Genomic DNA, 17,707 nt, shown 5'->3' with positions numbered 1-17,707 from the left:
CTTGCTCCCTGGCTCTAGAGCACAGGCTCAGTAGTTGTGGTGCTCAGGCTAAGTTGCTCTGCAGCATGTGGTATCTTCCAGGATCAGGGATTGAACCCATGTCTCCTGCATTGGGAGGTGGATTTTTTTTTTTTTTTTTACCACTGAACCACCAGGGAAGCCCTAACCCATTTTAAAACATCCTATTTCCTCCAGAGTTCAAATAAATTTATCAGTGATATTCCAAATCTGAATGCTGTTTTGCTCTTACACCTAAGTCCTTTCTTCCCCAGTTTAAGATATCTTATATTTATGTAAGAATCTGTCAATTTTTTTAGTATAATTTAGCTCACAGTATGTGATCTCTATAATTTTTTGCTATTTTAGAGAAATCAGCCCCAAACCTTCTCTGCATGGATAATGTTACCATGAGCTTTTGCAAGTTCTCATTCTTTCATATTAGTAGTTTTAATTAAGGAGGGATTCTGTCACATAATTCACTCAGTCATTAATCAGGTATTTTTTGAGCTGCATTATTTGACTGTTTGGCAATCTACAGCACCACTGCCACCTCCCAATAATAAAAAACATGGGAACTCTTCTCTATGGTAGAAATTATTCTTATCAATTTGGGTATAATAAATTTGAACACAGGTAGTAGTGGATTAGTTTCAGATGTGACTTTATATCTACCTTTTTAATTTCTTTATATCTATCTTTTTAATTTCCGAGGTTATAAATGAGGATAATAGTACTTCATAGAATTTTTTCAGAGTTAAATAAAATGCATGAGGCATCTGGCTGATTTTACACACTCCAAAATGGTATAAATCTGAGGTATCCAAAGCAATCAAATTCATAGAAACAGAAAGTAGAATTATGGTTACTAGGAGTTGGGAAGAGGGGAGAATGGAAAGTGACTGTCTAATAGGTACAGGATCTCCTTTGGGGTAGTAACAATATTCAGGAACTAAATGGAGATGATGGCTGTACACTGAGTGTACTAAAAAACATTATATTGTACACTTTAATTGGATGAATTTATGGCATTTGAATTATATCTCAACAAAGCTATTTTTTAAGCTAACGTTAAAACTTAGAATATTTTACACAAAATTCCAGAATAACCTCCTTTGGAAAAGTCCTTTGATCTGATACCACCACCCACATGGTCCCTCATAAGGTTTCTAGTTGTTTAATGGGTGTAGAGTTTCAGTTTTGCAAGATGAAAAAGTACTGGAGATCTGTTTCACAACATTGCAAACATACTTAGCACAACTGAACTGTGCACTTAAAATGGTTAAGATAGTAAATGTTATTTACATATTTTTAGCACAATAAAAAATAATAATTAAAATTAAAAACAATGAAATAGTTTATAATGTGTTATTAAGATTTTTATTTTTATTATCATTATTACTTTTCCTATTAACTTGCTAGTCCTTAATTTATTGAAAAGGTTAGGCAGAGGCAGAGAACTCTGGAGTAGTAAAACTTAATAATGATATGTATATTAGATCAAACCATATGCAGTCACAATATTCAGCCACGTTTGACCCACAAAATGGCAATTTCAAATGATTCAACCTATTAATTAATGAAAATGTCCTAATGTAACTAAGAGTATAACATACTGATTTTATTGATTTGCTGTTATACATATTTGAATTCAGTACAAAAGCATATTTATTTTTAGCTTCTTAATGAATCTCCACTTCAGGGCCCAATTGAAATCATTGTTTTGTTTTGTTTTTCTTTCTGAGTAATCTTCAACCTTGGTTTCCTTATCTGTGAAATAAATGACAAATAGCACTGAGGTCAGGAATACATGAAACAAATTTTGAGAAATGCTAAATCCAGAACTTGGCACAAAGTAGATACTCAACAAGTACAATACTTCCTTTCTCCTGGGTAGCAATATATGCGACAATATGGCATATTGTTAATGGGTATATGAACTTGAGTTAGATGTGAATTCCAGCTGCTGATTGTAGGTAGATTACTTCTCCTCACTGAGCTTTAGTCTCATCAGAGAAGAGCTACCTCAAAGGAATGTGAAGATTAAAACACCCTACCCAGTTCTGTGAACATATTAGGTCTTGACAAAGTATCCTAACCAAGGATTTATTGTTTTCATAATCTTTTTTCCCCAGTGGAGAGGGGAAGACTGTGGAAAGAGGAGAATGGTCTTACAAACTTAAAAATGCACCCATTTCCTTTCCTCAGAATGTTCCTCCCATTTTTATTCTTTTTTTTCTACGAACGTCCCTGATCCCAGGGTTGTCCCAAATCCTATATGTAGGCCAGGATTTCTCTTACCTTCCATCTTGGGCACTTTGCCATGTTCCCAGAGTCCAAGCAGATGGTGAGTAGAAGAAACATTAAAGTGGGCTCCAGCAACCTGGGTACTGGTTCCAGCCCCAGTGACCACGGATTTGTAGCACTGGTCAGTCATTGCCCCTGTGAAGCATTTGGAGCAGTTCAGAGTATTCTAAACTCCAGTTATGACCAGCCTAAGATGAAAAGAGAAAAATAAAGACAAATTTATGTAGCTATAACATTTAATCTATATTTATATTTGCATCTATCTTTCTATTGCTATACACTTATACCTGTCCTTGCTTAGGAGAGGCTGTCCTTGATACTGAGATGATGCTGTTTTTCCTCTTTGTTTCCAAATGCCTATTCATTTATGGGATCACAGCTAAATAGATGGTAGATTGTATGTAACTTCCTCACTTGGCAAAATAAAAGGCTGGCAACTGTCCATCTTTCCCCTTAAAAATTGTAAAGGCTAAAAGGCTGGACCTTTTGACTTAGTTAATTCAAGGATATTTCTCAATCTGACATTCAGTTCTTCTAATTAGAATTCATCAAACCCATAGATCCTTAAGTGGTTCTTTTTGGCTTGAGGATTAGAGAGGCAGCCCTTTTATAAACTCAATGAAATCTGTACTTCTCCAGGTTTTGTCCCCAAACATCTTTGCTTCACCAATATAGAAACATGGGTTGCTTTTATGACTTTATTTTTTAGAGCAGTTTTAGATTCACAACAAAACTGAGAGGGGGATACAGAGATTTCCCATACATGCGGAGCCTCCATCACTCACCAAACATTTGCTGACATATCACAATTACCCAAAGTCCACATTTTACCTAAGGGCCCCTCTTATACATTCTGATTTTGAACAAATGCTTAATAACATATATGCATCACTATCGTACCATGCAGAATATTTTCATTAAACTGAAAACCCCTGTGTTCTACCTATTTATCTCCTCACCCTACCTTTTGTCAACTGCTGATGATTTTACTGTCTCCATAGCTTTACCTTTTTCAAAACATCATATCGTTGGAGTAATACAGTGTGTAGCCTTTTCAGATTGGCTTCTTTCACTTAGCAATATGCATTTAACTTTCCTCCATATGTTTTCATGGCTTATAGCTCATTTCTTTTTAGCACTGAATAGTATTTAATTGTCTGCATATACCACAATTTATCCATTCACCTACTGAAGGACTTCTTAGTTGCTTTCAAGTTTTGGCAATTATGAATAAATTTGCTATGAACATCTGTGTACAGGTTTCCATGTGGACATAAGTTTTCAACTCTTTTGCATAAATACCAAGGAGTACAATTGCTAAATTGTATGCATGAGTATGTTGGGCTTTGAAGAAGCCTTCAAATTGTCTTCCAAGGTGGCTGTACCATTTTTAGTCTCACCAGCAAGTGTTCCAGTTGCTTTGCATCCCACCAGCATTTGGTGGTGTCAGTGTTTTGGACTTTGGCCATGCTAAAAATTATGTATTGACAATTTATTGTTTTAAATTCATTTTCCAGATGGCATATGATATGCAGTATCTTTTCATATGCTTATTTGACATCTATATATCTTCTTTGGTGAGGTGTCTGTTAAGATCTTGCCTATTTTTTAATTGGATTGTTTTCTTAGTGTTGAGTTTTAAGAGTTCTTTATGTAATTTGGGTAACAGTCCTTTATCAGATATGTCTTTTGCAAATATTTTCCTCCCATTCTATGGCTTGTCTTCTTATTCTCTTGAGGTTGTTTTCACAGAGCAGAAGTTTTTAATTTTAATGAAGTCTGGCTTAGCAATTATTTCTTCCATGCATCATGCCTTTGGTGTTGTATCTAAAAAGATATCACAATAACCAGAGTCATCTAAGTTTTCCCCTGTTATCTTCTAGGAATTTTATGATTTTGCTTTTTTACATAAAGATCCTCATGCTGGGAGGGATTGGGGGCAGGAGGAGAAGTGGATGACAGAGGATGAGGTGGCTGGATGGCATCACCGACTTGATGGACATGGGTTTGGGTAGACTCTGGGAGTTGGTGATGGACAGCGAGGCCTGGCCTGCTGTGATTCATGGGGTCGCAAAGAGTCGGACACGACTGAGCAACTGAACTGAACTGATCCAGTTGTTACAGCACCATTTGCTGAAGAGACTAACTTGCTCCATTACATTGTCTTTGCTCCTTTGTCAAAGAGCAGTTGACTGTCTTTATGGGGGTCTATTTCTGGACTCTGTTCTATTGATCTAGTTGTCTGTTCTTTCACCAATACCACACTGTTTTAACTACTGTAGCTTCACAGTGAGTCCTAAAGTTGGGTAACATCAGTCCTCCAACTTTGTTTTTCTCCTTCAGTACTGTGTTGTCTATTCTAGGTTTTTTGCCTCTCCATATAAACTTTAGAATCAGTTTGTCAGTATCTGGATACAAGTAAATTGCTGGAATTTTCTTTGAGATTTCATTGTATCTATAGAGTAAGTTGGGAAGAACTGACAATATGGTGTCTTTTTGTCCTTGAATATAGACTATATTTACATTTATTTAGTTCCCCTTTGGTTTCATTCATCAGAGTTTTCTAGTTTTTCTCATATAGGTTTACACATATTTTTGTTCATGGTAAACTTTTGAGAAAGATAAACTTTCTTTGTGCAAGTTGGGTTCTGGCACATCCTAGTAAGTATGAGACATGTGTTAGGTTAAACAAGGAAGCTCATTATATAGAATTTTGTAAACAGGAAAAAAGTATGTATCATATGCATCATCAGTTATTGAATTTTTATTTTTCTCCACATAATGCATAATATCAGAGTTTTCTTTTACAGCATTTATTATAAATGGAATTATACCTTTACTTGTTATAAGTATATGGGGTTACCTTCTTATATTTTAAGCTCTGTGAGGGCAAGGATGATGTTGGTATATTCACCATGGTGTGGCTGGCATGTGCTCTGCAAATATGAATAAAAGTGGTGTGTGCCATAAGAGACGGGGGAGGATCTCAAGTTCTAAAGTGAGATCAGTGAAAACCTTTCCAAAAATGGCAGGTGAAGTAGCTTAAGTGGTAGCTGGTGTTTCAGCATACAGATATGAAATATTACATGGTGTTCAGTATAATTATAAAATAGAGTTCACTTTAGTGTATACTGGTGACTTGAAAATTGGTAATTTCTATTTATAAGGCAAACCTAGACAGCATATTAAAAAAGCAGAGACATCACTTTGTCGACAAAGGTCCACATAGTCAAAGCTATGATTTTTCTAGTAGTCATGTACAGATGTGAGAGTTGAACCATAAAAAAGCTGAGCACCGAAGAATTGGTGCTTTTGAATTGTGGTGCTAGAGAAGACTCTTGAGAGTCCCTTGGACAGCAAGGAGATCAAACTGGTCAATCCTAAAGGAAATCAACCCTGAATATTCATTAGAAGGACTGATGCTGAAGCTGAAGCTCTAATACTTTGGCCACGTGATATAAAGAGCTGATTCACTGGAAAAGATCCTGATGCTGGGAAAGACTGAGAGTAGGAGGAGAAGGGGATGAGAGAGGCTGAGATGCTTGGATGGCATCACCGACTCAATGGACATGAGTCTGAGCAAACTCAGGGAGACAGTGAAAGATAGGTAAGCCTATTGTGCTGCAGTCCACGGGGTTGCAAAGAGTCAGACACGACTGAGTGACTGAACAACAACAACTTAAAGGAAAAGAGGAGCTGTAGAGATTAACACAAATAAAGAAAGAAAGAAAACCTGACCTAGTAACTCAAACAAGCAATTCTCTTAACAGTTCCGTGATCCCTTTGGTAGGAAGAAGTTTGTAAGAAGTTATTAAACTCAACAGGCAAATATAGCCAGGGCTGGAATGAGTCAGACATGACTTAGCAACAAACAACAATTTATAAGGCAGCTTCTGAATAATCTGGAAAAAAAAAAATGAAATTATCAGATCAGTTTACCCTAAAGCCAGTCTAGGGAAAAGGAAGTTTCTCCATATGAAAGGTAACATAGAGGAAGGGACTGCAAAGTCTTAGCCACTAAAGGATGTAAAGAGTTAAGCATTATTCCAAATGTGTTAACTTAATAGACCAGTGAGCACAATCTCCTTTTGATAAAGAGACTGAGCCAGAGAAGAACTTATATAAGAGATAAGGAGCTCTGTTTCCATCTACCTGCAAAGTAATTGATAAAGCAGAAAACGTAGAGACAAATTGTAGGCACAAGGCAGCTTGCCATGTGGAAAGAGCTTTGGTATTAAACAGATTTCATCTTTACCTTCAGCTCTACCACTAACTAGCTGGTAACTTGGGACATATGAAATAAACTTACTAAATCTCAGCTTCTTCTTTGGTAAAATGAAGATAATACTCTTAAGATTTTTATTATAGATAAAATAATACATGTAAAAAGGACTAGCACAGAATTTAAAACATAGTAGGTGTTCAGGAAACACTTTTCTCTCCACCCTTTCTTTGTCTATTTTGTCTGTTTCAGGTCTTGAGTTTAGCTTTTTCTAAGAAGATACCTATTCCCTAGTTACCACATAGGCACTTTGTATGTTCCCAAAGCTGGAAGCAAATATTTAAATAGAATAACAATTCAATGAGTCTAATAGTAACACCAAATTAACCTGCAGCATCAAAGACTTGAAAATTAAAGTTTGGAATCTTCACTTCTGTAAAATGCTTAAAACAATGTATTCATTTAGTCTTCTTTCTCTGTTATTTTATCAAATTAAAAGAGAATTAGAGGTCAAGTTTACAGCTCATATATAGATTACTGCATATCAAATTCTGTATCAAAACTCATTAAGGTCCTGGAGGTCCTAAGTGAGGTCCTGGAGTGGTGACACAGAGTTTCCTGTGGGAGGAGGTGACTGGAAGAACTATGGAAGTTAAATGGAGCAGGAGCCAAACAATTTATCACTATGTGCTGACCAGCAGCATATGATACTGTTCAGACTGCTGAGTTTATAGTTAAAAGAATTCTGCTTGAGCCCTTGGTCTCATGCTTATTAGCTTAGCAAATCCTGAATTGTACCCACCTGAGTTCCCAAAAGAAAAATGGTGCTTCGATAGTGCTGACCCGAAGTAAGTGCTTCCCCAATGGCTCAGCAGTAAAGAATCCACCTGCAATGCAGAAGATGTAGGTTTGATTCCTGGGTGGGGAAGATCCTCTGGAGTAGGGCATGGCAACCCACTACAGTATTCTTGCCTGGAGAATCTCATAGACAGAGGAGCTTAGCAGGCTATAGTCCATGGGGTTGCAAAGAGTCAAACATGACTGAATGAATAAGCACAATAAGACGAGCTCCCCCGCCAAAAAAAAAAATTGTGCTTCCATAGTGCTGACCCAAAGTAAGTGCTTAGTAAATATTTGTTGAGTGAATAAATGTGACAGAAATTGACATCAATCCTTAGTTCTCACGTGTTTATGATGTGGTCCCCTACAGCTTCCCTTAAGCCCATAGACTATGTAAAATCACATTTAGATAAGTTAATCCCCACTATTTGACCAGAAATGTGTGTGTGCCTGTTATTCAATGAAAGTAACTGGCCAAGAAGACTGACGTATCACTTGTCATCTTTAATGTTCCTTCATCATACGATCCCTTCATGGATTCATATATCACCTGTCAGGTAATCTTCTGGAGAAGCTTGACTATAGCAGTTTGTTCTGTAGTTTGGATGATGAATGAGATGAGTTAGATCATTTAATTCACTATATGGCACCCAAATGTTAAAGCTGAAGAAAAAGAATGTCTGACAAATTGTTTGTTGTCATTAAGGTTTATTTCTCAAATGTCTTAGATGGTTCCCCCCACCTCACTCATTGTCCAACACACAAAGCTAACTATTATAAAGAAGACAATACTTAATGGATGCTAGACAAATGATAGTTGAAGCTGTCTGTTGTATTGCCCGATAAGTGAGAGCCAAATTATAATGTCATTAGATGGGATGCCTCAAGTTATTATAAAGTTGTGCTTCCCACAATGTCCTTCCTTTACGCCCAGCATGTTTCCTCCTGGCATCTGTTTTCACTCAGCAGCTGCATTGTTTTTATAACAGCTGAGATCAAGCTTTGAATCTTCTGTTAAGCCAGTTTTTAAATGTCCTCAACCAATACCTAAAAACATATTTGGGGATCATACAAACATAAACTTTAAAAGCAATAGAGTTCACAGGGACATCGGGTATATATTTCTGTACATACCCACTTAACACTATCTCTGGGGCTATTTTCTCCAGGCACAAATTATCTTCTTAGATTGTACATTCTTGTGTCCATTTCACAGCCAGCTTGGAATAGTAACACTCAGTTAATAACTGAAGAATGAATGAAGGAAGGAAAGTACTTTCAAAAATACAGATAGAAGCATACTAAATGCATTTTAGTGTAAAATATTTTGGTACTAGTTGACTACAGAGAAAATGAATTCTACTTATAGTACAGGAAAGTTAGGATACCTTGGCATTTTTATTGGCAACAAACTGATTATCTTCATTATTTTTTTAAAAGTGGCTTCATGAGTACACTTACCTTTCTCAGATTTAAACAGTGCCTGACAAACAGCTATGGATTTACTTGTGTATTTGAAATGCAAACGAGGAAGCTTTGTTCTTTTTCGGTATTAAGCAGAGCACCCAAACGAATTACTCATTTGACTTAGTGACAATTCATAGTATATAATATATTAGTGACTGTTACATTGTCTCCTTATATAGAGCTCAGAAAATGTACTGACACATTTGAAATGTTATCTTGCCATTTCACTGATGTGAAGGCTTTGAAGTTAGATATATCTGTGTTCAAATTCTGGCTTTACCAATTATAGACTATGAGATAAACTACTTCAACTGTGTGCCTCAGTTTCTCCATTTTTAAAATGAGAATAAAAGTAGTTTCATCATAGAGTTGTAATGAAAATTGTTCACCTATAGAGAATTTAGAACAGTTTGGCAGTTAATAAGTGTCAACAATGTTAGCCAGTATTATAAGGTTGACTTTAGCTTTAGTCTTGTTATATTTATAAGGGATAAAGCAAAAAGGATTAAAGGCTGCCAGTTTCCCTTGCACATCTGTTGTTGGTCCCAGCCTGGTCCCTATGCTAATACTGAAGAAATATAGTGAGAGCTGCATATATAATTTCAAATTTTCAGTAGTAGGATCAAAAAAAACTAAAAAGAAACAGGTGTAATTAATTTTAATATTCTTTTAACCACACATATCTAAAATATTATCATTCTAATATGTAATCAATGTGAAAAATTAATGAGATATCTTATATTCTTTTTTCCTACTGAAGCTTCAAAATCCAGTATATATTCTATACTTATACCACATCTCAATATGGGAGCTAAATTTTGATTAAAAAGATTTGATTTACATTACATAAATTGACAACTGAAAAAAGCAAACTCACATATCTGTTGTTCCAGACATATTTAAAAGTTTTACATTAAATTTAGTTTTTAAATTTAAAACTCAGTTCCTCTGTCTCACTAACCACATTTCAAGTTCTCAATGGCTTCATAAGGCTCGTGTTCATTAGCAATCTCAAGATGAACATACCTGAGATCCTGCCACCCTTCCCAGCATGAAGCTGAGCTGCACCTCCAGCTGTAATGTTGGGAGCAGGATGGGGCAAAAGAAGAGGCTGACTTCATATGACATCCTGAACCTGCTGTAAAGGAGAAGAAACAATGGTGAGGTTGGTGGTTAGGGGGTAAGTGACCCAAAGGATATCCATAGAAACAGAAACTTTGGCTACTCATGACTCTGCAGACTGCTTGGTCCCCTCTGCGTCTTTGTCTGCACTACCCACCCTTTCTGGTTATAAATGGGCCTATTGACCTGTGACTAGAACTCTCAGGCAGGTATCACAAACATATGAGCACAGTTCTTTATTAGTGGTCAATAATATAAATACTCAGCTTTGAGGGCTAAGTGTTCCTCAGAACCTTAGGTTCTCTGAATCAGAAGGTTTACTTGTTGGCTTATTTTTACTCTATATGTTTCATTAAAAACATCTTATCTGACTTTATAATATAAAATTAAAAAAAATAAATTTACCACCAAGTCCACTAAATAAGTGGACTTCAAGAACTATTTAGTAAGTACCTACTTTGTTGCATGCTCTCTGTTAAGTACTGAGAACACAATGGTGAACTGTCATAGACAAGCCTCTGTTCTCATATAACAGCATCTGGTGAGTTTACAGGTTAGTAAATGGATAGCTGCATCTCAAGGTGACATATCTTAACAATAAAGGCAATAGAGAGGCTCCAGGAGCAAAGAAGAGAGGGAGCTAAGCTTGAAGCAAGGCATTGCTGGGGAGAGGGGGCAGAGGTCAGAAAAGATTTTGGGAAGGAAATTATGTCCAAATGGAGACAGAAGAATAAAGAATTATTTAGGGAAGACACGTCAGGGAAAAAAGGAATAGATGTGACAAGACCTGGGGAAAAGGATGAGAGAAATGTGCAGGGAAAATTCAGTGTGACTGAAATATCAGGATGAGGACTGAGTCAGAGAGATTAGGCTGGGGAGGTTAGCAGTGGTCAGATTATCCAGAGCTCTGTGAGCACAGTGGAGAGTTGGAGGATGACATAATAAAGTTCACATTCAAGAACCATCACTCTGGCTGTGATGTCAAAGACAAAGGCAAACAGGACAGGAGGCAAAGGGGCTTCATAAGAGACCATCTCACAGTAATGCAGGCAAGAGATGAGGCTGGGTTGAACCAATAATTTAGCAGTGGGGATACAGAGAAAGGATGGACTGGAGAGAGATTTGGGAGGTAGAGGTCATGGGGTTCAGTAATAGATGAAGGGGAGACACAACAGAATCAAGACCTATGCCCAAGTTTCTGACTTTGGTAGTGTTTCCATTATTTGGACTGGGGGGAAGATATTGAGTGGTTCAGGAATATCAGTTCAGATTTAGGCATGTTAAATTGAGATATTTGGGGGATAAACTAGTAGAAATTTTCAATTGACAGGTATGGCTGCAGGTTTAAAGCTCAGGTTAAAAAAAAAATCAGACTGAGATGGGATTCTTGGAATTAGCATGTAAGGAGTAACTAAATCTGGTAACATTGTGAGGACACCTGAGGAAATTATATGGGAGAGGAAGAGATCAAAGGCCAGGATAAATCTGTGTGTGTGTGTTAGTCAGGCAGTCATGTCTGACTTTTGCAATCTCATGGATTGTAGCCTGCCAGGCTCTTCTGTCCATGCGGAATCTACAGGCAAGAATACTGGAGTGGGTAGCCATTCCATTCTCCAGAGCATCTTCACAACCCAGGGATCGAACTGGGGTCTCCTGCATTGGCAGGTGGATTCTTTACTGTTTAATTTACCAGGCAAGCCCAAGATAAATCCTTATGGAATGCCAAACTTAATGGAAATAACAGAGGAAGCGAAGTGTACAAAGGAGACGAATAGCCGAACAGGTAGGTGCATATCAAGAGCACAGAGTGTCAGGAAAGTAAAAGGACAAAAGGATTGCACGAACAAAAGAGTGGATAATGGTGGCAGAAGTAACAAGACTATTGGTGACCTTGATGAGGTCAGTTTCAGAGGTGTGGTGGAGACAGAAACCAGCATGCAGTTGGCTGATGAGAAAATAGGATATAAGGGAAGTTGCATTCTTTGACTTCTTGCGTAAATTTCTCATCTTAATTTTTGACTAAAATGTAGTGTAGGAAAAGAGAATATTGTGTTTAATGCACAGTTTTCCTTGGTAGCTCAGCTGGTAAAGAATCTGCCTGCAATGCAGGAGACTCTGGTTGAATTCCTGGGTCAGGAAGATCCCATGGAGAAGGGATGGGCTATTCACTCCAGTATTGTTGGGCTTCCCTGGTGACTCACAGGGTGAAGAATCCACTTGCAATGTGGGAGACATGGATTTGATCCCTAGGTTGGGAAGATCCCCTGGAGGAGGGCAGGGCAACCCACTCCAGTGTTCTTGCCTGGAGAATCCCTGTGAACAGAGGAGCCTGGCAAGCTGCAGTCGATGGGGTTGCAAAGACATGACTGAGTGACTAAGCACACACACACACACACACACACACACACGCGCGCGTGCGCGCGCATATGGCCAGAGCCACTGGTAGTATCACATTTTTGACGTCAGTCAAGTACTCCAGAATAGAGCAGTATTAGTAATCACTCTAGAGGTCAGGGTGCCAAGCCTTTCTTTAGTTGTTCTCCTGTAAACAAACTGGAAGCAGAGAGATGAGAAGACTGATAATATAGGTTCTTGGAAACCCAGACTAGGAATGGAGAATAGAAATGCTCAGCAGGGAAATTCCAAGTACTCACCCCCTCTTCTTAAATTCCCTCCTTCCCCCTTTTGTGCTCTCCTTTTATTTTTCCTTTTAAAATTCCATTTTAAAATGCAGGGTCTTTGAAAGTTCTTAGCATCTCAATTAAAAGTGAAGTTTTGTCAGAGTGATTGGGAGATGAAATACTGAGGAGGAAAGAGCCAGTGCAGAAGCAAAGAGCTACAAAACCTGACTTTTGTTTACCTCACAAGGTTTACTTAAGTGTCAGCTGCTTTCCAGACTCATTGTGATACCCATCATATTCATGGGAAGTCACGTGAGAGCCATTTCTGTCGCATACTCAGTTACCCCTGACTGCCGTCATCTGGACAGTATAAGTTTTGTAAGTGCTAATCTGACAAATAGACACATTACAAAGGTCAATCCTTGTTTCATTTGGTAAAGAATCTGCCTGCAATGCAGGAGGCTGCCTGCAATGCAGGAAACCTGGGTCTGGAAGATCCCCTGGAGAAAGAAATGGAAACCCACTCCATAATGCTTGCCTGGGAAATCCCATGGACAGAGGAACATGGTGTGCTACAGTCCATGGGGTTGCACGACTTAGCGACTAAACCACCAGTAATGGCGAATCTTCACCCAGAAGTCTGTGTTAGGTGGAGGTGGATGGATGGCTAGTGAGAAGAAGGAAAGCAAGAAGGTCTTCATAACAGGCCCTGTGGTTATAGTTATTATTGTTAACCTTGTTTTATCATTAGAACATATAACACGCCATTCACTCCTTTTATGGTGGGGAAAGCACAGGTTTTGGGATAAGATGACTGTTACCTTCTGATTTGTGTTCTTAGGGAATTCACTTTCCTTTTCTGGGTCTCATTATCTCATCTGTCAAGTGGTATTATACTGTGCACATTATGGGGATGTTACAAGCGTAACAAATCTTTTATGTAAAAGATCACGTATGTAAATTATGATGCACTCCACATACACTAGTTATTATTCGGCATCCGAGTACAATTTATCTTCCTGGAGGGAGGATTGCCTAGATATAACCTATTGTGAACAAGTGCGAGAACTTTTAATACACTAATAGCCTTAGGCCTCAAATCCTGGAGAGCTTATTAGTGCTCGTTAGTGCCCATGCAGTAAGACCTCGCTGACTCTTCTGAGCGTTTTGTGTGCTATAATACTCTTTTCAAACTGTTTTCAGTTATTTCCCCCATACACTCCCCCTCCAAAGTGCCCACTTTTTTCTCTTGCAAGCTCTTTCTCCATGCTTAGCTCTTCCATTTTATAAAGTAAATAATCTTACCCACTCCCACCCACTGGCATACTTTTAATCACTGCTGATACTTAAGCATAGTTTTATGCTTCTACTTCCTCTGTGACAAACATACTCCGAGTGCTAATTAGGACCAACTTGAGCATATGTCAGCAGCCCTTTAACTGTTCTTTTTGAAACAGTTCCAGTTAGTCCTCTTAAATGAACTTCAGAAAAGAACTCAAATTAATTTGCTTCTCAATGTCCAATGGTTCAAACATTGGGTTTCTTTTTCTGCATAGTGATTTCTGGTTAGCAATCAAAGAGCTGCTTTTCTACATTATGATTTTAGCTCAACTTCCTGGGAGTGGAAAGATTCAGTCATTTATGAAACTCCATGATTATTCTTGTCTTTACATTTTGTACTTCCCCAAAATGCTTTCCCTTCTCCTTAACTCTATCTCTTGTTTCATTTGGATTATTCTTTGAGGGCGATATTTCTCATGAAGAGTCATACCAGAAAGTCTAAGATAGGACCATATCTCCAGGGCTTAAAACTGGTCACACAGTCAGCACTGGCTACAAAATATGTGGGTCCCCAGACAAAATGAAGCTGTTAAAGTGTTGCACTCAGTATGCTGACAAATATGGAAAACTCAGCAGTGGCCACAGACTGGGAAAAGGTCAGTTTTCATTCCAATACCAAAGAAGGCCAATGCCAAAGAATAGTCAAACTACTGCACAGTTGCACTCATTTCGCATGCTAGCAAGGTCATGCTCTAAATCCTGCAAGCTAGGCTTCAATAGTACATGAACTGAGAACTTCCAGATGTACAAGCTGAATTTAGAAAAAGGCAGAGGACCCAGAGATCAAATTGCCAACATCCATTAGATCATAGAAAAAGCTAGAGCATTCCAGAAAAACATCTACTTCTGCTTCATTGACTACACTAAAGCTTTTGACTGTGTGGATCACAACAAACTGTGGAAATTTTTTAAAAAGATGGGAATACCAGACCACCTTACCGGCTTCCTGAGAAACCTGTATGCAGGTTTCAAGTTGCAACAGTTGATTCAAGAAGCAACAGTTAGAAGTGGATATGGAACAACAGACTGGTTCCAAATTGGGAAAGGAGTACATCAAGGCTGTATATTATCACCCTGCTTATTTAACTTATATGCAGAGTACATCATGCAAAATGCTAGGTTGGATGAATCACAAGTTGGAATCAAGATTGCAGGGAGAAATATTAGTAACCTCGGATACACAGATGACACCAGTCTTATGGCAGAAAGTAAAGCAGAATTAAAAAGCCTCTTGATAAAGGTGAAGAGGAAAGTGAGAAAGCTGGCTTGAAACTCAGCATTCAAAAAACAAAGATCATAGCATCTGGTCCCATCACTTCATGGCAAATAGATGGGGAAAAATGGAAACAGTGAGAGACTTGATTTTGGGGCTCCAACAGTACTCTTGCCTGGAAAATCCCATGGACAGAGGAGCCTGGTAGGCTGCAGTCCATGGGGTTGCTAAGAGTCGGGCATGACTGAGCGACTTCACTTTCACTTTTCACTTTCAAGCATTGGAGAAGGAAATGGCAACCCACTCCAGTGTTCTTGCCTGGAGAATGCCAGGGACGGTGGAGCCTGGTGGGCTGTCATCTCTGGGGTCACACAGAGTCAGACACGACTGAAGCGACTTGGCAGTAACATTACTGCAGATGGTGACTGCAGCCATGAAATTAAAGGACACTTGCTCCTTGGAAGAAAAGCAGTGACAAACGTAAATAGCGTATTAAAAACCAGAGACCTCACTTTGCCAACAAAGATCCGTATAGTCAAAGCCATGGTTTTTCCAGTAGTCATGTATGGATGTGAGAACTGGACAATAAAAAAGAGTTGAGTGCTGAAGAACTGATGCCTTCAAACTGTAGTATTGGAGAAGACTCTTGAGAGTCCCTTGGACAACAAGGAGATCAAAGCAGTCAATCCTAAAGAAAATCAATTTTGAATATTCATTGGAAGGACTGATACTGAAGCTCCAATATTTTGGCCACCTGATGTGAAGAGCGGACTCGTTGGAAAAGGCCCTGAGGCTGGGAAAGATTGAGGGCTGGAGGAGAAGGGGACAACAGAAGATGAGATGGTTGGATGGCATCACTGACTCAATAGACATGAGTTTGAGCAAACTCTGGGAGATAGTGGACAGGGAAGCCTGGAGTGCTGCAGTCCATGGGGTCACAAAGAGTTGGACATGACTGAATGACAGACAAGATGAAAATGCAGGGATATAAAATACTTTTAAGAATTTTAGGACAAGAATAGCATAACATTGAACCAGATGCACAGACTTCCTGCACCAGTATCCTATGTAACTGGTCACACATGAGGTCCTGCATACAACCAGTGTGGTGACACAAATTGATAGTCTTGTTCACTTTACATCCTAATCATGAACTTCACATTTTAAAATAGGTACATACCTTCGATAATCTCTGTAAATAGGTTCTTACTAGATGAGAAACTCAATCCATTTGGCAACTTTTAGTAACTCAGTTATTTTACTTTCATGTGAATTTTCTGACACCCTTTAGTCAATGCCTACCTTAGCTTTGGATTGTAAAACTAATTGGAACGTTTCAGGGAAATGGAATTCTCAGATAGCCATACTTCAATAATGGCATTAACCCAGAAATTGCATTTATTGCAGTTTCATTTGTTAACACAAGTACATTTATGGTGCTGAGAGTTTTTAAAGTCCAAAAAACACTAGAAAGGCATAAACACGAAAGAGTATGCAGTCTGGTAAAACCCTGGAAGCATTTCACGCATGTTTGGGGGCAACCTACGGTATCTGAATTGATTGTTAAATATATTTAATGCTAAATTTGATGGCATCATTACAGTGCCTTGTGTTCTTACATGCATATTTTCAGACCTTCTCCTCCTCCACCTGGGCTAGCCACCACTTAGCCCTGCAGGAAGCTGACTTTCTATGCTTATCTGCAAGGCTAGGGGAGAGCGAGTGGTGTTGATTTTGCTGTATGTGGCCAATTATCTTGACCTTTATGATGGATCAAGCCGTGGCAGGACTAGGAAGCCAAGTCTCCCTCCCATTTACATCTCCTTCGAGGGAGCATAGCATATTGCAGTCATGTCAGTTTGTGGTCTTATATTTCACTCCCCAGCAATGCACATCTTGAGACACTGTGATTAGCATCCCTAATTCCTAAAAATTGACTTGCCTTGTTATAACTGGAGAGCTGTCGCCTAAAAATACTTCACCTACTGTTCAAAAGGGTATTATTTTAGTGCCCTGGGGATAGGAAAAGTTTTCAACCCACCAGTGCAGGGATTAGTTTTATTTTAAAGTATTTGAAGTGTTTTAGATAACTTAGCTAAGAATGATCCAAGTTCAGTGGCCTCCCAAGAGTCTTTAAAAATCTGCTTCAAGTCCTTATCTGACAACAGTGTGTAAAAAGATGCTTGCATTCTGCATAGCATATTTGGACATCAAGCTCTCCCTCCCCTACGTGTCAGAGAAATTAAGGCACCTTCTGCATCAACCAAACACAAAGGGTGATTTGTTGGGATAAATAGCTTTCTCTTTGAATAGAATTTCTGACTGAATCATCTAGATTTAATCATATGTCTATTGAATAGCATGTGCACTTTTCCTTTTTTTCATATCCCTGTCCACTGAGCAAATAAAGGCATTTCTCTTTTTATTAATTGGGGTATTCATAATTGCCTGTATAATTTTAGAGAAATACATAATTTTGTGATTCACTTAGAGTCAGGTTAAAGTTATATCTCTGAGACACTGAAAGAGCATCATCTCTTCAAATGATCTCTATTCACCAGCTTCAGGAACCACTGA

General features: G+C 38.4%; 1 long non-coding RNA gene across 2 annotated transcripts; it reads right to left on the bottom strand.

Moving 5' to 3' along the window:
* Positions 1-1,567: 1,567 nt before the first annotated feature.
* On the bottom strand, positions 1,568-10,939 carry LOC133246538 (uncharacterized). Of its 2 annotated transcripts, XR_009736067.1 has the most exons (6): positions 10,413-10,939; positions 9,860-9,971; positions 8,501-8,586; positions 7,329-7,413; positions 2,299-2,492; positions 1,568-1,767 (listed from the first exon to the last, which is right to left on the bottom strand). It is a non-coding gene; the product is annotated as an uncharacterized LOC133246538 (long non-coding RNA). The 2 variants fall into 2 exon arrangements; XR_009736068.1 differs by lacking the exon at positions 8,501-8,586 and having other exon boundaries at positions 1,569-1,767; positions 10,413-10,935.
* Between the last annotated feature and the right edge of the window lie 6,768 nt (positions 10,940-17,707).

The sequence above is a fragment of the Bos javanicus genome, chromosome 1, assembly GCF_032452875.1.
Source record: "Bos javanicus breed banteng chromosome 1, ARS-OSU_banteng_1.0, whole genome shotgun sequence".
NCBI classification, from domain to species: Eukaryota; Metazoa; Chordata; class Mammalia; order Artiodactyla; family Bovidae; genus Bos; species Bos javanicus.
This window is presented reverse-complemented; position numbering and strand designations above follow the sequence as displayed.